General features: G+C 43.7%; 1 protein-coding gene across 4 annotated transcripts in view; it reads left to right on the top strand.

Annotated features, from left to right (window-relative positions):
• The window catches only part of RMI2 (RecQ mediated genome instability 2), a 78,129-nt gene that overhangs the window by 24,761 nt on the left and 37,503 nt on the right, over positions 1 to 15,865 (top strand). For 2 of the 4 annotated variants that reach the window (XM_069647801.1, XM_069647802.1), the window contains exon 3: positions 9,656 to 9,728. The exons of the other annotated variants lie outside the window; for them this stretch is intronic. The gene's annotated coding sequence lies outside the window, so the exon portion shown is untranslated. The remainder of the gene's footprint in view (positions 1 to 9,655; positions 9,729 to 15,865) is intronic. 4 annotated transcript variants of the gene reach the window in all.

Raw genomic sequence — 15,865 nt, 5'->3', positions numbered from 1 at the left:
GCTCTATTGTTTTTTTAATGCCGTAATTAATGTTGGACATGGCCTTCCTTTGTCTAGAGAATAGACCGTTTATATATGAATGGTTCCACTGCTGTGCATTTTATGATTCTGCTGAAACCGTGTAATGCGACAACCGAGTTGGCAAGGACTATAGCTTAGGTTACAAACTTCCTACTATGTCCCATGATTTATCTAGTAATCCTCAATCTCATGGGAACAGTAAAGGAATCATATACTGAAATTCAGCGATGTTGGTTACACAGGACAAGTTCCGTCACTCGCAGCAGACTAACGAGGTTAGCCGCAGTCCAAAATAAAAGATTAAAGATGTTTGAGAATAACCAAATCGCAGGCGCGTTTGTTACGACAATCCAAGCATTATTGGTACATCAACTCGTGTTAATTCCATGCACGAAGGAAGTGTTATTGGTATTCACAATCAGAATTTCTCTGAATTTTGATTGTAGCTTTAGACAATTGTGTATTAACCTCATTCACATCCCACGAATTGTCATTGATCTTATATCGGCATGCATAGCTTGCAGACACGCCTCCTTTTTGTATTAAAGGGTAGTTCCTGGGGCTCTTAAACCTTCCACTGTAATCCCTCTGCTAATGAATCCATCGCTTGACCCAGGGCTCCTGCAAGATTATCAACCAATAGCAAGTTTGCCCTGGCCTGCAAATGTTCTAGAGAAGGTAGGTGGTTGTATTCCAAGGTCAGAGCCATGTTCAGGAACACCACCTATTAGAGGTTTTTCAATCTAACATTCACCCAGCACACAGGACAGAGATGGCCTTAGTGGCATTGTGGGATGGCTTCTTAAAACTTGCTGATGAGGGAGCCTGCACGCTGCTAGTTATATTGGATATTTTGGCAGCATTTGATCACCTAGACCATGACATCTTAATGCTTATGCTGTCTGTATCGCCCAATCTCCATCACTCCCTTCCTGGGCAAGCTCCTGGAGAAACTGGCCATCTCCCAGTTTAATCTCCATGCTGAATCTGTGGGTTGTCTTCATGACCATCAGTCTGGCTTCAGAGCTGCCAGAAGCACGGAAACTGCTCTCCTGAACATCCGCAAAGACCTGCTCTCCAACCTTGACTCTAACATTCCATGTGTTCTCTTCTTGCTTGATCTCTCTTCTGCCTTTGATACTGTCAACCATGCCATCCTGCTTAATCGTCTCTGTGATAACCTCGGTATCACTGGTCAGGCTCTGGCGTGGCTGACTTCTTTCCTCTCCAATCGACCCTCCCAGGTCCAACTTGGGCCCTTCCCCTCTGACATCTTTTTCTCTACCTGTGGTGTCCCCCAGGTGTCCCCCAGGGATCTAACCGCCGCTCTCTCCCCAACTTTCAGTGCTGTGCGGATGATACCCAGCTCATTTTCAGGCTACCCTCGGCCTCCTCCTCTCCCTCCCTCATCTCAGACTGTCTGTCCGCTATCCAGGATTGGCGTGCTGCCAAAGACCTCTGCCTTAATGCCAGTAAGACCGACATTCTACTCATCGGCACACCCACTCCCTCCTTCCCTGCAGCTCTCCGGCCGGCCTCTCTTGGCCCTCTTCCTGCTCCTACCTGCAAGGCAAAACACCTCAGGGTCATCTTTGACTCCACACTCTCCTTCTTTCCTCATATTTTCGACGTCTCAAAGAAGTCACACTACCAGCTGCACCTCCTCAGAGGTATTATTCCTTTCCTCTCCTTCCCCCAGAAGCTCACTGTCTCCAGAGCTCTGGTTCTCTCTAAGCTGGACTACTGTAACAGCCTCTATCTAAATCTGCCTGCCTCTACTCTCCGCCCTCTGCAACTCATCCAGAATAGGACTGCGAGACTTGTGCTTGGCCTCAAGCCCAGGGACTGTATCTCTCCAGGACTGAAATCTCTGCACTGGCTCCCAGTGGCTGCGAGGATTAAGTTCAAAACCCTCTGCATTGTCCACAAGGCCTTCTGGGGCCTGGGGCCAAAATACCTTCAACTCTCTCTTCCTATATATCTTCCTTCTCGAGCTCTTCGCTCATCCACCTCCTACTCCCTCAGGGTCAGCCGCTTCTCCAAGCAACGAGTTGGGGGTACATCTCTCTCCTCGGCTGGGGCCTCCCTCTGGAACAGCCTTCCTGCCTCCCTGAAACTTGAGGAGAACCATCTCTGGTTCCGGAAGCACCTCAAAACCTTCCTCTTTGCTTCTGCTTTCTCTCCCCCTCTCCCCTGCTAAATTCCTGATTGAAACTGCATTGAATCTGCACTGGGCCACTCTCACTGTTCTCGGTCCCTGGCCCAGCCACTTGCCCCCTGCTCTGCCTCCTTGGCAACCCCTGCACTGTGGGACTGTCTCTGTATCCCTACAGCCCCCCCTCCCAGCACTTGTCTGCACTTACCTTGCACTTGCCGCCAGCTGGCCCTTATTATTTATCTTGTTATTCTACTACCCCTGTACTGCACTTTCCCCTCTCCCTTTCCCCTTGCACTTTCCCTTCCCCTCTTCCCATGCACTTGCGCGATCTGAATGACACCTGGCCTAGTAAGATCGTTGTCTGTCTTCCCTTTGTCCCCCCTCCCTGCCTCGTCGCGCCTTGAAACACTTGTGTATAGGCGCGTTATAAATGCCATATCATATATCAATCCATGAGATTTCGGTTCTCTCCACCCTGTAAAGGGGCTTATTTGGTATGTAGACCACCTAAGGCCACAAGCAAACTTCCCATACCTTATGTTTAGTCAGTATTGCGCCTTGATACCCCTAATGGGCTTTGCTGATTATGCTAAAACTTGCATTTGTGAGAGGTATGGCTTAATCAGGGATGCAAGGACAATGAGAGGAGTCTTTCATCTGACCACCATTTGTTTCTGTAACATCTCACCTTCGGCAAAGATGTTTCACTCTGTATGGCAACCATTCACTCACTCGCTATATCGCTCAGTGAGGGCCGATGCCAACACATTCTGCCAAACCTGTGATGGGTGTCTTTGCTCTGTCCTAAGCAAATGTTTTGTCTTTTTTTGGGGGGGAAGTTAGAGACACATTTTGCATAGTAGTCTGCCACTTCCATGAATTATTTAATTTTTTCTTTGTTGTACAGAAGCAGGGCATCTGTGTTCCCCTGGAGTATTTTAAGAATCTCCTGACTACCAATTAGAAAAGGGTCCCCAAGGTGGGAAGACTTTTTGGTGTTCAGATGTCATAGCCTTATTCACTTTACTCAGAATCCTATAGTTCTCTATTGTATTAAACTAGTATACAGACACACAATTCCTTGGGTTTTTAACTTACTGTGGAAGAGATGGATGGATGGAACAAGATAAACAATGCCATATTCGTCCAAAAGACCAAAACAAAGAATGACCCTTGTCTGCAAACATCTCCTGGAAGCTTCAGTCTAATCCTTTCTTTTTACATGGTGCACACCGTGATGAAGTCAGTTGCTGGATTCTGTCCCAGGCATGAATGGGTTATTTCAGCCCAGGAAAGAGTGACTTTCAGACCATTGTCGCTAAAGCTGTGAGTTGCCTTGCGATTGAATTTGGTCACCATATCTCTGGATCAGAAAGAAGTGACTCAGGCACTGTCCTCTTTGATGGTTTACAAATAGTTAGCTGATTTATCCCTTTGAATTGGTCAAAGAAGTGACTAGGTGTTAACATTCTGGAGTTTGTCTTTGAGAACGAAGACGTGACAGAGGCCATGTCCCTGTGACACTGATGTTGAGAAAAAGTGTACTGGGTGCTATATAGATAAAACTGTGAGAATAGAGGGAGAGCGCACAGTATAGTTCTTGCACAAAAACTCTAATAGTTTTGCCAAACCTGAAACCTTTAACATAAAGTGTTGCAAGTTAAGAGCACCCTTTATAGATGCAGATAGGCCCATTTTTCCCAACTACCAACAACTCAGAGTAAAAATCTACTTAGTGTGTCATGTGTTTTGATGGTCAGCCATACTATGGTGTGAGAAGTAGGATTGACAGAACTTGACCACAAGGTCTCTGACAACTCCCAACCTGCAAAAGACAACTGATGCGAGTAATGAGAAATGGGAGAAAGGGTTTCCTTGCACCATTGTCCCCGCCCAAGCCTTTCTTCTATCACATGTAGGCAAACTCGCTCCACCACTCTTCCCCAGAATGTTCTGCCAGCCAAAGTATTGCTCTTGCTCCCTGGAGAGCCTTTGAATTCTTGATGGCTGAGGAAGAGGGCTAGAAATGCCAGGATCACTTCTTGATCAAAAATGACAGGTTAACCTAATGGGTGACGTATTATCCAAAAGTAAGTGGCATGATAAAGCATTTATTGCTGGTTCCCCGACCCTTCAGGTACACTTTCATGTGCATGGCCCACTCCACCTTTCGGCACCCCATGTGGAACTGGCACAATTGCAAAGCTGTGTCTTACCCAGATCATGTTGGTTAGGAATATACATCGATCTTTAAGGGTATTGTGCTTCCTGCCACATCTGGCAGAAAACCGCCAATGTACCAAATGCACCACTGCAACCTCTTCCAGTCAATGTGCTTTGTGGTAAATCGAATCAGTAGACGGACAAGGTAGCATTTTGAGTTATTTCTTTATTGGAAAACCCAAAACCTAAGCTGTCCCTACGTTTCTCAGCCCCACTTTAATGGAAAGAAAAGGCTTACATTAGTTTTAAACAATTCAGTAGCAGAATTTGCTAAGTAAGATTTTCTTGAATGGCAAAGAAACATATTTGATTTAGCAATTAGGTACTAATATTTTAAATGTCACCAGTTATTTGTACGCAAGGCATACAATTGGCAACAATACAGTATTTCTGTGTACTGCTGAAGTAAAATATTAGTGAGAGGAATGTCTGTAAATGTTAACTGCATGAAAGGACATAAATGGATACGATAAGACTCTGAATAATGTTTTCAGTGCATGGCTCTGTGCAGCTGGGTGCAGTCTGTGTCGCCCAGGGAAATGTTCTGTATATCGTATGCTTGACCCTTCTTTTGCCGTGGAAGGACAAGTTGAGAAGTTTCATAAAACCAAAAATTCACAATGTAAAAGGAAAGTCATAGCCTGTGACCAAGTACGTAGTACGGATTTGAGGCGGGCAGGGTAATTGTCAACTTCAGGTGAACAAGATGGGCCTTACCTGTCATGGATATCAACTGTTTTCAGTTGAGTTACCATTTACCGGGTGAGGGCAGGGCCGCCAGCGGTCCTCAAGCCAGAATCAGGTGCAGCATTCCAGCCCTGCACATCATTGAAAGCAATATTTATTGCTATTAGCACTCTGAGCAGCCATCTTGGATGCCAATACTTTCTTTTTTTTTTTAAGGGAAGCATGAACTGTGCAAAGCCTGGTTACCTTAAAACAAATTATCATATGTATGCAAGTATTTCCAGGACCTGCATGTGAGCAAAGAGGTGAGTGTGCAGGGGGTTGCGGTGTCTCTTTCCAGTAGAGACTCAGCTTGGGGCAAAGGCTGGGCAGAGGCGCAGCGTCCTAGCATTAAATGCAGGCAGCTACTTGTAGATTCCGCTTCAGCAAACTAGGTTGAACATTGTAGTTTTGAGGCCATCTCACTTTCAGGGTAGCTGGTATAAATCAAAAGGGTGATGAGCTAGAATGTCAAGGAGTTTGGAATCAGCTCATGGGCTGATCAGCAGTTGCACAGATGTATGCAACCAGCAGGTCAAAAGAACTAGGTTGCCATCAAAAGCATTTGGCCGTTTGATCATGTACATTTTCAAAAGTGCTCACTCGTCGCATATAATGCACTTTCCCCCACATAATGAAATATAGTTTACACTATGAGATTGAGAAACACAAACTGAACTGAAAAACATGGAGACAATGCAATGTTACGCAGTAGCAATACTGTAATTATGCATTATGCAACTTACATTTGTAGGAAGGGAATTGAGGCACTGTCTTAAAAAAAATACAGTGCACACATACATTTCTTGTCTTTGCCAGACAGGCTATAGATAGATTATTACAAAAATCATCATTCTGAATTGACATTATTTGAAATAAAGAGAATGTCTCTTCTCTAGCACTCTCTCTCTCTTCTCTTCGACTCTTGGAACTTGCAGTGCACAGATGGGAGGGTGGAGGGATCCCAGAGGACAAGAGAGGAATGCCAAGTGAGCTGTGCTTTCATTGAACAAGATAATTTAAATAGCCATCGTTCCTACACAAGTGTCAATTTAATACTGAATTGCATACAAAATTGCTGTGCAACACTGATTATTTAATGCCTTTATGCATCCAGAAAACAGTTCTAGTCTGATATGTGTTTCTACCACTATAAACGAAAAGGAGCATAACTTTAACAAAGCCTTTGCCCAAAACAAAAAAATATTTGCTGATGTCTCTATCACAAAAGGGGTTCCTTGCCCCGTTTCACCATTCAAGTAATGACACCAAATGTCTCTTCCACCATCCCTTTTTTCCCTCCTCAAGTTGCATAGCAGTCTATGGTTGGTCTTTGTTTCTGGATTTCCAGGGTGTTTTGGCTGAGTTTTCTTACACCCTTGAGAACCTCCTGCTTCATAGGTCCACCCCAGGTACTCTACTTGGGCTTACAGCACCTTTACACAAACACGTTCAGCATTTTGCACGATCGTTTGAGGGAGTAAGAATTCAACAAAATGCAGGAGGAGACTCTGAGCAATAAGTTAAGGCCCTGAAGAAGGAGTTTAGCTCCAAAATGCATAGGCATACAGGGATGACTACGCTCGGTCTCAAGAAGTGCTTTCTGATATAATACAATAATTTTTTCTTCTCATAAATAATGTGTGAATATTTAACACATTAAGTTTATTAAAAATATATTTTGCTTTAACAGCCAAACAGAATTTTGTTTCAATTTCAATGAATCGCATTGAACCGAATTAGACATTTGTTTGAAAAATACAAGGCTCATCTTGAGCACTCGTGAGCGCACCAGACTTAGCTGGGTAGTGTTATCCAGCTTCTTTTTGGAACTCCACTTGGGCTCCCCATCAAGGAATCCATGATATTTTCTCCAGTAAGCTACCTCCTGGATTTTACCCCTTTCTGGGCTCTCGGGCCGCACAACTCGCTGTGACGAATTCTGCACCCTATTATGAAGAGCCACTCAAGTCATCTTAAGTCACAGTACCTGGCAGTATAGTGAACCAGGTCTACTGCAAAAAAACAAGCGAAGTACACGGGTCTAGGACCCGCACCCATAAGATTTAGAGCTCATATGAACTATGTACCTATAAAAGTGCAAACCAAGCCTTGAAAAGGGAAGCATTCTCCCTGATATTGAACTGTCCACTATGAATTGTGATTGCATAAGACCTCCTAGTCAGCCTATGGTACAGTTCCTTAATGTAGGGATGTTTAGCAAATGACACAAGGTCCGAATTGGTTCTTCCCAATGCTGGTGAATGCAGGATAACAAGGGAACAAGTGCCTGCCCAACATGGTGGAAGATGGGTCTAGGCCAGTAGGCATCCATCAGTGCAGCGATCCCTGCTCGTAGGCTCAAGAGCTCCATGGTTCCTGAAATTTTTTTGTTGGTGCCCAATTTAACTGTTCCCTTGGATCTGAAACATAAACAGACCCTCCAGGATTTTGTGCATGAAAGGGCAGATTTTGCGGCATGAAAGGGCAGATTTTGCAGCACAGCCCTTTATTTATTGCAGCATTTTTGCAGCACATTTATTTTTGACTGGAGGGTGCGAGGTTTGCCCATTCCAGGAAAGAGGCAGTGTCCCAGGGTGTCATTATTTGTAACTTTTAGTATCAATTAAATAGGAAGAGACTGAGATGTCTCTGGCTTGGGAGAACAGTGTTCGTTTTGACTATGTTTTTTTGGTGTAATGCGCATGCCTATTTAATATTATTAGCGGTATTGATCATTATAAGTTGCAATGCTGAAATATTTCCCCTTCTATATTCCCTTTAAATGTTCTCCAATCCCCAAACACCCACACACCTCTCTCCAACACATGTCTCACCAATTCCCCATTACAACTTGTATTCCCAAACCTCTCACTTAGTCATACACACTCACATGCTATGTCACACTGCCAAGTCACAATTTGCACTCTCCAGTCCTTGCCGAACTCCAAACCATACTCCCAACTCCCACCCCCCAGTTCCTCCCACAGAAGAATACATTCCTTCATTCTTTCGTGCTACTTCTGCATCTTGCATCCTTTCCTCAAATCTGTTGCACTCTTCCCTCATCCGTTCTACCAATCTGCAGCTCACTGCCACTTTCCAGCCAACCCCTCTCTGTTTTTGACTCCTTGACCTCCCTGAGCCCAAGCTCCCTCTACTTTCTGTACTGCCGCTCCCTCTCTAATTTCTGGCCCACAGCCCCAGTGCTTCCTCTCCGATCTCTTGCCCACATCTTCCCCCTCTGACACACTGCTCTCCCTCTGCTTTCTTGACTACCATTCCACAGCTCACCCACCACTCCCTCTTTCTCTCCTTTTCCCTCTCGTATTGTGACCATTTTTTAATTACTGAAAACTGTAGATTTTGACCCAGATCCTCCAGAAATGGGGCATCTAAAAATAGAGCAGAGCATATGCTATGTTTAGCTAACCAGTTTTTGGAAATTAGCAGGTCCCCTTATTCTCAAAGGTGAACCTGCGCATTTCCACGTGGGCTGAGCTGTAGCGCAAATGATGCGCTGGGCGGCCGCATTGAATATGTTTGTGTTGGAAGCACTCTTCTGACAATGTTCTACAGGTTCACCACGCATTTCACTGTGACAGGCCCTTTTGGCCTGCCACTGTAAAATACGACCCCCAAAAAAAACATTTCTATCCGGTTTGAAGAACAGAAATCGAATTGAGACAGCAGCTGAAGTATTGCAGTAGTTAGTAAGGACCCTCTCACCCCGTGCACCTATTCAAAGTGGGCCCATAGGATTGCCTTTCATATCTGCACATTTAAAAGTGCATCTTGTCAATTTGGGATGTGCTTTTAAATGCACAGAAATGCCCCCAGATTTGTGCAAATGGGTGAAAAGGTCACCTGAATGGGCGCATATAAGATGTGCCCATTCAGATGTCCTTTTTTGGATTTGGGCTGGGTTTTTTTGTTCTTTTTTTGCGCAAGTGATGAGATGTGTGCGCATTTCATTTCTTTAGTAAAATAAACGTTTTGAGAAACTGGGTCCTTGAGGAATTTTTTATTTTTTTTAAATGGTTGTTTTTGAAAAAATGGCTGCTTTGCGCATTTTTTATGGGATTGCAAAATCGCTATAAATTGGAGGGTCTGCATAAAGAGCCTCATTATGAATTGGGCCGTATTCCGGCAGTAAATCCGCCGGATTACCGACCAACAAAATTACTGTTACCGCCACTTGATTGTGGTGGTGGTGTTAGTCAATAGGACTCCATGGGGGATTTCAGCGGAATTACTGCTGCAGTAATTCTGTGGGTTTTGCTGTTTTTCAGCGGCACTGCGGTGTCCCGACCCTCCTCCTGCTCCTGTGTTGCTTTCACAAGCTCCTCATCTGCTTCTTTCAATACATCATCTATCTGTCTTTGTACGTGCTTCCTTATTTCTAAAAGTACTGGGTTTTTAAAAGTGTGTGATGTATTGCTAACAGTGTCTGTGGATGTTTTTCTAATTGCCCTGCTGGTTTCCTTGTCGACTTTTTTTTTTTTCTTTTTTTATTGTCACCTACAGGTGCAGAACAGGGATTGGTATATCATGCACCCATGGAGGAAAGCATTCATAAGGGCACCTGGCCGAAGACGCTGTAATTTTCCTTATTAATTTTGTCTGTCTCCTTATTAGGATTGTCCTCTATTTCCTCAAACATTTCCACAATTCTAATATACTTTGTCTAGGGTTTGCACAAAAAGACAGAAAAAAGACTGAACGCACAATTAGTGTACATTTCGTCTGGTTGAAAAGACTGAATCCCAAAATCCTGACAAGGGGAGCGAGAGTGTCCCCACTCACCTAGTTTGGTAATATGGGCTTCGGGGGTCGCAGGGGTGTCCCCCGCAAACATTACATGCGTGGCAGGGGACAACCCCCCGCCCCTCCAAAAGATTGAGTTACAAAATGCGAACAAGTGGCGTTAACAATTTTTCAATCTTGTGGTACTTACATTTTTTACATACATCCCTTTGCCTGGTCTTCAGTTTTTTTGCTTTGTGTGTGGACAATAAATATGTATAAATGTATTCTAAAACATCCTGTGCATCCGTGCCCTCTGCAGGCCTAGATTTAAAAAAAAATTCCTGCTGTTCCCTGTCCCCACTCTGCGTGGAGGGCCTCATACTTGTGTTGTAGTGTCCATAATGTTGGTAAAATTCCACCCTTCCCTACTCAAAAATCTATTGACACTGTTACAGCAGTGTCATTTACTCCCAAACCTCTGCATCCCACCAATAAATCAATTTACAAAAAAAAACAATTCGTCCCAACAAACGGCGATTTGCAAAAATCCAATACGCCCTGACAATACTTTGTCCCACCAATAAACCAATTTGCCCAAAAAATCCAATTATAAACTGGTTTTTCTTTTTTGTTTCAAAGGCACTTACACACCATATGAATTTCAACTCTTCTGACTCGCACATTCTTCCTATCAACCAACTGATCCACATCCAAACGCAAAAACCTCTAAATACACCTCTCTAAACAACCATTGACCAAACCTCTGAATAGATAGCTCCAAAAAAGTCTTAAATATCTCCCTCTCGTTCCTCCCACCGAGGGATGGGGGTTGCCTTTCTTCTTCTACACAGCGCTGTCTTTACCCTTTTATAAGAGGAGATCCCACATCAATTCACAATTCTACTCTACTTATGTCGTCTTTCCCCACAACGCAGGAGATCCCTTCAAGATCTCATAAAAATAGCATAAATTATATACAGCATTGTCTTTTCCCCAATGGAGGAGTTCCCTTCCAACTTAAACTACTAACCAGTTAAACAACAAACTTGCCAACAACAATTAACATCCACAATGCTGCTTTTTAATGCAAGAGTGCACTCGCTTGATATGGGAACTCGGAGTGCCCTTGTTTCGTAGTCTCCCCTCCAAACTACCTGAACAACCTGGATCGCGGGCCTGCCTAATGGATCGGGCAGACTTTTGGGCAACTCATCATCTGCTCAACTCCTCGGCTGTGCGCACATGAACTGGTCTCTGCAGACCGGCACCACGGCCCCAACGTGTGCGGCAGGGAGTGGCCAGCTCTCCGGGGGTACTGGATCTCTCTGGGGCCTCCAAATGTAAAGGTGCAGTTCCCCAAAGTAATTCAAGAAAATAACTCAAAAGTAATCAAAAATAGAGTGCACAACTTGCAAGGAAAAAAACAGCTCTTTATTCTCAAAATACGGTCGGGAGAGTGTCAGACAGCTCTGTGGAACTTAACAGCAAAAAACTCTGGGCTACAGTATTTAAGGTGGAAAACCGCAGAATTTTGATATTCTACAATGCAACTTTAATATGTTTTTCGTCAGCTAATCGTCATTGACCCCCTAAAGAACACTATGCATTGAATGACCGATTTAGGGGATTTCCTTTTTCATGTGACAATTAAAATAACCACCCCCCAACTTGACATCATTTAATGGTCATCTAAAAATGTCACGCTCCCATTGGTTGGCACTCTTCATAATACGATTGATACCTAATTGGACAGAGGCACCTGAGACAGCTCGGACTTTAGCATCCCACCGAGACAGACCAATGATATTGTGAGTAGAAATCGGTGAGGTAAAATCTTTGTTGCATCCCCTGGAGAAAAAAAACATAAAATCCCATCCCCATGATTGACCCTTTAGCCTTCCTCCCCTGGCACCTGCAACTCTCGTCTCGAGACACGCTGCCAATTCTGTTAACAACGAATAGCTGTGTGAAAAAATGTGTGTGCAGTACGGCTGCTGGAAATTCATTTCTTCTATTTGTCTGCTTTAACCTGTCAATTTTACCTCCAGACCAAATGCCCTGCTCTCATCGGGGACGCTGTGCTCACATCCTAGCTCTTCAATTTGGCAATGCTACTGTGTGGGCTTTCTGGTGTGTCTCACTGTGTCCTTCACAACCATTATGTATTCATTTGGCTATCGTCTGGGAAGGCACCTGCTGCCTCAAGCCCCATTTCCTGCTCTCCACAATTAGCTGAACACTGTTAGGCATGACCATAGCTCCAAAATGTGGTTTGCCATCCTACGTTGTCAAAATCTGCAGCCTGTACCAATGGTGCTCTTCAACATGGCAGACCTCTTGCTCAATACAACACCTATACTTACTAAAACTCAATCTAGACATCCCAACTATATCCAAACTACTTAACTTCATCTACTAATACAAGTATAATAGAATACATGCAATATAATAAAAATTGGTTTTCTGCACCTGTGTTCTTCTGTGTAGCATGCAGCTTAAAATGTCCCTGAAGTGTGGCAAAACTACATCTACCCTAAATACAATGTCACACTAAAAACAACACGTGATATCTGCAGCACTACCAGGGGTCTAATGTCTTGCTAAAAGAGTTTTCTTATCTTATATTTGCGCACACCGTTGGATTTGCATATTTACAAAACAGTACTATACAAGCATACCAATGTGACAACAACTTTGTGTCTTTTGAGAATGTGCATAACGGAGTGTGAAGACACATTGCAAAGACACAAAAAAGGTAGCAGGAAACCCTCTCTAGAAAGTCTGCAGCCATCACTTTTTGCTCACTGTACTTGGAATATCTATTTGCATATCAGTCTTTGCCCCGCTCAAAGGGGCAGTCCAGCACTGAAATGCCAAGCAAACCTTATTTGAACAACAGTACTAACAGCAAACCCAGACACGTGTTTCAGCCTTATTGGGCCTCATCAGTGAGGTGGAGCTGTGCCTTTCTGAGCACCGTGAGAAAGGGGTCCACGTCTGGGTTCCCCCAGGTAACTTCTGGCGACCAACCCCAAGTCCCTTGCAAAAAACAAAACAAGGTAGCAGGTGCCCCACTCTAGAAAGAACTTAACCACTTAGAGTGTCTGCAGCCATCGCTTTTTGTAGGAGGTTTGCCTGGCATTGTGGTGCTGCACTGCCCTTGTGGGCGGGAAAAAGGGCACAAAGGGGACAAAGGGGACAAAGACTGATATGGATATTCCTCCTTTTGTGAAAAGTACAATGAGCATAAAGCGATGGCTGCGGACTCTCAAAGTGAGAAAAAAACAGAGAACAGGTTATCATGCCATGCTACCTTTTTTGTATTTTTACATTGCAAAGACATTTAAAATAAACAATGGGTCATATATAATGTAGAAATTTACAGTTTTCATTGCATGTGGTAATCGGATTTGCAGTGCGCTATGTACCAGCTCATTGTCCAGAGCTAAGTACTGCTTAGTGGGGAATCCCTGAGGCCCAGGAGCTGCCTTTTACCCCGTGCTCATCAAACTTCTTTTTTTAGATTGCTGACGTCTCCTGTGGAGTCATGCAGTCACTAGATTTAGCAGGTTGTTGTTTGGTACTAGTCTTGAGAGTAACTCTGAGTAGGTGATACCGGTTCGTATAATAACTGGGTGGACACTGGGTGAATTATTTATCAGAGATCTTTCTTTAGCAGTCACTTCTGTTGGTGCAGAAGTAGCACAACATATCGGACATGTCCTGCCATGGGGCAGAAACTGCCATTCTCGTCTGGGATTTGATGGTGTCACTAAATATTTAGACTCTGTGGAAACCCTTTGAACAGCTCGATTTGAGGTCAAGTGACGGATTCCGTTTACTATTTTCTAATCATGCTACCTATGCTTTCTTGATCTGGAATCCAGTCTCATTCATTCTTGCTTCTTGCATGTGAGAGCCCTTCTTTATTGGCAGTGGGGGGCTGAGCAATGTGACTGAGGCATAGATCAGTGTCAGGAGTCCCAGCAGTCGTGGTACAAGATTAGTTACGTGTATATGTACTTCCAGGGCTTCCTTGCAAGGTAGATCTTACTGAGATTTCACCTTTTTATCTAAAGAGGAGCTGCATGGTGTGGTCTTACCCATATGTCTGCCCTCCAACAGTTGTTGGCAGCTTAATTGCTTGGCAGTGCAAAGAATTCTGGTGGTCAAGGGGCCAACAGGGCGATCTACACAGATATCAAGGATACTGGGCTAGCAAAGTGGGAGCAAGGAGTAGTACATGAGGTGATACTTTTTGTAAAATTTTGAGAGGAGAGTTGATACCCCTTAGAATCATGTACATCAAGAGCCACGATAATGTGATTTGGGGACAGGTGAAAGGCACTGGAAAAGGGAATGATGAGGGATGCCATTACATCTGTAAAGATTTCAGCCAGACACCTTCCAACTCCTCCTGCTTGATCAAGCTGATGACTGGAGCACCCTTTGGTAGGAGCCCTGTAGAATTGCTTCCAATGTAAGTTGGTAAAACAGATCTAGAGTGTGTCCGTCCAGTAGCGTGGGTGATTTTTGTCACCACAGGTTTGAGATCTTCATTGCAAGATGTGAACTTGACATCTAGAGGAAGTTGGCCCATAATCGGATGTTGCTATGCAGTTATGAACCTGTTGGCTTCACTCTCTATGGTAGTGAAATGTGCTTAGATTTATTTTCCTTTTTATAATCCATTGTAGATCATGTATTTGGATGACGTCATATTACTAACCGACGCTGCAGGATGAGCGATTTTATGAATGGTTGTGTGGTGGTGTTGTAAGCATTAGTGAGGTTTAAGTAGGGCTTCAATTTAACTACCAGGCCCATTTCACCATTGGTCTGTGCTTGGTCAGGTGGCATAAGTCTCTAGCACTACTTGTACATGAACTCATGTGTCTGTATTCAAGCAACCGTCAGTGTGGTGCTAGAGGTTGATGAGATAGATTGTGTGTTTTATGTTGCTTGTCTGGTTTTGAAAAGGCTGAGCACTAGGAGTTTGTGCCTGTGAGAAGAGACCTTGATTAAGGGTGCTTCAGGGAGTGGAGTAAAGAAAGACCATGGCTTTGAAAAGGAGGGTGAGTGAGATGTGTGTATTGATCGTTAAACATGGATATAGGTCTGTGTGAGTACCTGTGGTTGGTTGCTCGCTTTGAAGAATGGTGTTGAGACTGAAAAACCTGTGGAGTTATGGTTGGAAGTGAGTGGGGAAGCATTCCTTTCCAACTGAGTGATGGCCGTCGGGAGAGAGTATTGATGTGCGTGATGGTGCAAGTGGAAATGACAGCTCCATTCAGTTAAATTAATCGCCCGTCTTTTAGTGTTCATTCTAAACACTGGTGGAGCCACACATGAAAATGCTTGTTTCACTGAAATCATTAAAACAAAATAGAATTATTAATAATTATTTGAATTGTGGAAGCAGAATGTCATATGAACAGCCATTAGAAATGTTTCTGGCACAGAGAATCAGGAAGAACTACAAGGCAAGCAGCAGGACCCAAAAAGCACTGCACGTTCTGGAGTTTAGAGGGACTCCTAGCATGTGACCAGATGGTGTGAGCCTCTACAAGCGAGAGATGGTATGTGATACCAAATAAAGCAAAGATTTACAAGCAATAAGTTGCATGTACAAAGTTATAAGAACCTCTATCGCGGAACTACTCCTTTTTCTTTGCTGTAATGTTCTATAAGTCAACTTTGCAAGATGTCTTTGAACAAGACCATTCCTCACCTAGGGGGGCCTATTTTTTAACTGCAACCTATTTAACATACTAAAGAGAAAGCTAAAGCTCGAGGAAATGCTTTCACTTTCTTAAAGCAAAACATTTTACTTTTACTCAACAGCTAATTCATGCTCATGTTAAACCTGCTCCGGTTTAACCATGTTTGCAATTGAAATACTAAACTTAGGAAGACAAACGTGTTATTTAAATATTAAAAAATAAAACCACATTTAATTTACTGAATTTGTCGATTTGCTTTCTCATT

The sequence above is a fragment of the Ambystoma mexicanum genome, chromosome 2q, assembly GCF_040938575.1.
Source record: "Ambystoma mexicanum isolate Mex_15411 chromosome 2q, UKY_AmexF1_1, whole genome shotgun sequence".
Lineage (NCBI taxonomy): Eukaryota > Metazoa > Chordata > Amphibia > Caudata > Ambystomatidae > Ambystoma > Ambystoma mexicanum.
Note: the sequence above shows the minus strand (reverse complement) of the source record. Positions and strands in the feature narration are given on the sequence as shown.